This window comes from Lynx rufus, unplaced genomic scaffold (genome assembly GCF_022079265.1).
Source record: "Lynx rufus isolate CCGP_SWC_20201006 ecotype Redwood Valley unplaced genomic scaffold, mLynRuf1.p SCAF_4, whole genome shotgun sequence".
NCBI lineage: Eukaryota > Metazoa > Chordata > Mammalia > Carnivora > Felidae > Lynx > Lynx rufus.
Window position 1 is genome coordinate 143047810 of NW_025814856.1, and position 5588 is coordinate 143053397.

The following is a 5588-nucleotide window of genomic DNA, read 5'->3' on the forward strand; positions in this document are numbered from 1 at the left end:
ACAGAGAAAAATCTCATTCTTCAGAAGTATTTATTGAGAGTCCACTATCTCTCAGATACTGTTCTGTATCTGGGAGAGTCATCAGTAAACAAAAGAAATCTACCATTACCAGACTGATATTCTAGCAGCAGGTAAAAGCAAAAAATACATGAATGATGGTAAATAAATAAAAATTTGAGAAAAATAAGGGTGAAGGGTGACCACATTACAGAATGGGACATTTCAACAAAAATCCTTTAAGGGGGGGACTGAGACCTGCACATTGGCTGCAACAGCTCTCCTGGTCAGTTGATTATTAACAGCATAATCAACAGGGCAACTCTGAAGGGCAGAAGTGCTGAGGACAGACCCCCCAAATTAGTTGATCTGAATATCTGAAGTTAGAGCCCAAAAAAGATTTGAGTAATCTCACTCATAGTGAGAAATAAGAGAACACAACAAGTCTAAAGACACTAAGATAGAAATGAGCTTTCTGTGATACAAGAAAAGGAAAAAGACAAGTGTAAACCCAGTTTCATCAACTAGTGGGACAGTAAAACCATATGGTCAACAGGAAGGGGAGGGCTAAAAAATGTCAAGTCTTTGAAGGCAAACTAATGAGTGTAGGTTGTACTTTATCATTGATAGAACCCATTTGGGAAACAAAGGAATTACATGATCTAATTTATCATTTTTAAGAAAATCATCCCTCTTTTGCCTTTTGGCTTGGAAGAGGCAAAGGCACATTGTCCTGAATCCAGTTTATCCAACACCAGCCACCTCTACCATGCCACCTACACTTGACCCCAATGAGACCAAAGTCACACACCTGAGGTGCACCGGTGGGGAAGTCAGTGCCATGTCTGCCCTGGCCCTGAAGATCAGCCTCCTGGATCTGTCTCCAAAAATGGTTGGTTATGACATTGCCAAGGCAACCAGTGATTGGAAAGGGCTGAGGATTATAGTGAAATTGACCATTCAGAACAGACAGGCCAGACTGAAGTGGTACCTGTGCCTCTGTCCTGATTATCAAGCCCTCAAGGAACAACCAAGAGACAGAAAGAAGCAGAAAAACATTAAGCACAGTGGGAATATCACTTTTGATGAGATTGTCCATGTTGCTCAACAGATGCGGCACTGATCATTAGCCAGAGAACTGCTTGGAACCATTAAAGAGATCCTGGGGACTGCCCAATCTGTGCACTGCGGTGTTGATGGCCACCATGCTTATGCCATCAATAGTGGTGCAGTGCAATGCCCAGCTAGTTAAGAACTACAAAGGAAAATATTCCAGTAAAGGATCATTAGACAACCAAAAATCACCCTCGAGATGTGATTTTTAACTATTTTAACTATAGGAGGGGAAAACCCCTATTCTGCTTCCATCCCTAATACTACAAGCCAGCCCTGACCTCTCTTATGAACCATCATTCTATCCCGCTGCTTCGTTGTCTGCTCTCATTGGAACTCTAACAGACATCCCAAACTTATCGTGTCTACAACCAAGTTCCTGATAGGTCTTGAGGACATTTCCTTATGCAGTATCTTTAATTCATTTACTCTCTACCACCAGGTACTAACAGAGTTACTCTGGCCCCGTGAGGAGACTTGTTGGAATCCCTGAGAAGTTATGACCACAAGCTGAGCCTCCAAAAGTTTATGGCCAAAAATGAAATTATGGAGTGAATTTAGATTGGGAACCCTAAGCACCTGACAAACCTTCTGTGGGACCCTCATCTTAAGCCATAAAGAACCTCTACGTAGAATTTCCCAAAGAAAGCCAGCATCATACAAGAGAACCAGTATCCTTGTAAACAAAAGAATAGAATAAGAATAAGCAGAAATAACAAACAAAACACTAGGACTGTAAGCAGGGGTATTATCAAACAATATGACAAAACCTATAAATGAGATGTAGAATGTATGAAAACTGTTTCAGTATGTTTTTCCATATAAACAAGTTGTATAAACAAAAAAAAGGTAAGTAGAAGTTATCCTTTTTTTAATTTTTTAATATTTTTGAGAGAGAGAGAGCGTGAGTGGGAAGGGGCAGAAAGATAGGGAGACACAGCATCCAAAGCAGGCGCCAGGCTCTGAGCTATCAGCACAGAGCCGGATGTAGGGCTCAAATCCATGAAATGTGAGATCATGACCTGAGCCAAAGTCAGACGCTTAACCGATTGAGACACGCAGGAGCCCCTAGAACTTATCCTATTCTTAACAAATGGTATTTTCAACTTGATCAAGAACAATGAATAATTCATTGAAAGAAAACATTGAGATACATAACAAAATAACTTAAAAGAATAAACAGTAAAACTGCCTTAACTTTCTGTCATTTCCTAAAAGGGGTAGTAATATTGATTAAATTTGCACACTAAGTAAATTATGCATGCTATAATTTCTAACACAACTGCTAAAAGCAGCAAATGCAGTATGTAATGGACAAAGTAGAAGAGGACAAAAGTGAAATACTGATCATAAATCCTAAAAATGTAAATGCAAAAACACAGGACAGAATAACCGATGACATTATTTCTAAAGAAATAAATGCTCCAGAGATTATGAGAATATAAAATACCCAATTAATTGGCATTTTTACAGAGAGACCTCATAAATACAATATCAAAAGCTGAAGGCAGAGGAAGGTCCTTGTTTTGTGACCTGACATATACACAATGTAGGGAACTCTAAGAAAAATAGAAATTATCAAGGTAACAGTAGGAGCAAAAATGAATACTTGTATCGAGTAAGAAATTAAAGATTTTAAACATGTGTAAATATCACAAACATAAATGAACGGAAATAACATCATCTTTATTATTACTGTGTATTATAATTTATTTTCATTATATTACATTTCATTATATTACATATATTATTTATTTTACAGATAATAGCTAATTTCATTTTCCTCTAGCATGGCTGTTAGGATTATTAATAGTTTCAAAATATTTCAACTTCACAACTTTTAATAGTTATTGCTGATGTATAATTTCCGCTGCCATTTCTGGCACAGTGTGTTTATTTCTAGGAGATAAACCCTTAACCCTTGGTTTGTATTTGGTTTGTATCTTGATTCTCTTCCTCTCCTCTGAGGCCACCTAACTGTCTTTATGGAGGAAAGCTATCACATTTTAACACTAGCCAAATAAAGCTGTTGTTCCTCTATTAATATCAGACAAAAATGAACGTAAGGCAAAAAGGATTTCTAAAGGAAAAGAAATTTACTTTATAATAATCAAAAGTTCAATTCATCAGCAAGCTATAACAATTTAAAATTTGCATTCACCTAACAATATCATCTTAAAATGTATATAATCAATATTGAGAAACCTAGAAGAAATAAAGGATAAATCTACAACCATGGCGGGAGACTTTAATTGCTAATTCAAATATGAAAAAAATCAGAAAAGTTGAGCAACATGATTATCAAAGTTAACCTAAGCTGCATAATACACATCCTTTCCCAGTTCGTACATAACATTCAAAACATGGTTCATATACCAGATCATACAGAAAAATCCACATGGTCCATGAATGTACTTTATAACATTTTGAGGGTAATATCTGCCGTTTCCTTCCAACTGCTCTGTCACACACACACACACACACACACACACACACACACACACACACACACACACACACTTTCTCATCAGACCCCAAAAAGGTGGTTTTAAGAGAAAATGACAAGCTTTGAAAAAGTGGTGGCATCTTTAAAAGTATCTGACCTGAGAAAATCAATTACATATCTATTCCTTTATTGTAATCATTATTTGTTGATGGAGCTAATCTACCTTAGAATAATTTCTATAACAAAAAATCATGTATACTCTAATGCTAAGACTTAAGACAGGAAATGGTAACAGACATCAAAGGGACCTAAAAGTCCATTATCATTCACTTCAGCTGTTCAGAATCCCAGCTGTGATCTAGTTAATCTGTGAGACCATTGCCCCAGGCGTTTATAGTATTCCTGGAAAAACTCCCCAGAACCCCACTTCAAATCTGCTGCCTGAAACAGCCAACTGTTTCATTTTAGAGATTCTAGTGATTTTTAAATTGCCTCTATTAGAGAGGGAGTAATTGGTAAAAATCCCTAAGGGTAGTGGCTGGGGAAAAAACTGTCACTGGTAATAGCAGGGAATTACACAAAAATGCCAATGAATTTTCTGATTGATGGAACTGAGGTACAACTCAAGTTTAATATATAAGGATGCCGATAACTGGATGAAAAGGGACCAAAGCACAAGCACTAGCACACATACATACACGTACATCAAGGGGCAGGGGGAACATTTAAAAGCAATTTCTCTTTTTAAACTATAAGTCACATGTTAGATTAAATCAATTTTGGCCATCAAGATCCCAACATCTACTTGGAAAAAGTTGTTGTTTTCCAATTTCTTTTCCCCTATAAATATTACTTTTTCACAAATTAAAATACACTTACTTTCAACACTAAAGAAGGTAAAGAGTGTTCAAGAAATCAGGCCAAGAATATGGACATTATCAAAAGCAAAGAATAAAAACTTTGGGATGACTTGGATGCCTCAACAAAAATAGCATACATCCTAAACACTGTAACAACCTTCATTCCTCCGATAGTACACGCATACACGCACTTACACACTAAGTTTGAGCTCCCTTTTGGCATACCTTTAGTGTTCTGCCTCAAGTACCTAGTAACAGTGATAGAACCATTTAAGATCCATGATATATTTTACTTTTGTTGACTGCTTCCCCTTGTTTTGTATCTTGTAGTTTAAAATACAATTATACCAAAATATTAGGGTAGTACATTGACATTTCATTTCTTGACTACAAACAGAACCTAAAAGAGTAAATAGTTTCTGCCAAGATTTCGTAAGTAATACTGACATTCACAAAGTAAATATATCTTCATTCCTAACATATAGCACACTTGCAAATAATATCCTTACATTGAATTTTGTTTCTCTGTAGTGAAAATAAAAATTGTTTGGCAGATTAGCAGTGTTAGGCTGCTTTCTGACTCACAGATTCAACTATGACCCTTCTAAAATCACTTCATTGTCTGCCTCTTCTATGTGAGGTTCATCGTCAATAACTCCAACTGGCCCAGTCTGAAGTCTAGCACTACTTACTAAGGAGAAAATCATAAAATGACAAATGTCATTCATCAGCTTGATAGTTCCTACTCAACTAGAGTTTCTGAAGAAAGGTAATTCCAAAAACTTTCTGTAAAAACAATAGAGCAGACCCTTTGGAATTTTAGGACCACATTTTTTATCTAAGCCCATATCACATTTTCTTATTCTTTATTTTTATCTTCTTCTTTTATCCTTTTTGGTGAAAGTTTATGAGGACAAATATACCCACCAGGCATCCCCTTCTATCAGCCTTTTACTATTCAGTGAGCTAACTTGTCACTTCTCAGATGCCTGGGTACCAGGCGGAGAGCCAAAAACCCTGTGTGACTGGCAAGCTCCATGATTGTGTTGATGTCCTGTGATACCTCTCTAGCTGTTGTCACCTTGAATCCATCTATTTCTAGTAAACAGAAGAACCGTGCTGGTAAATGTCTGTTTGTTTGTTTTCCCCCAAAGTCTTTCCTCTAAGTTCAA

At 36.7% G+C, this 5588-nt stretch overlaps 1 pseudogene; it reads left to right on the top strand.

Annotated features, from left to right (window-relative positions):
• Nucleotides 1-748: 748 nt before the first annotated feature.
• On the top strand, nt 749-1249 carry LOC124522988 (60S ribosomal protein L12-like; annotated as a pseudogene).
• Nucleotides 1250-5588: the final 4339 nt, after the last annotated feature.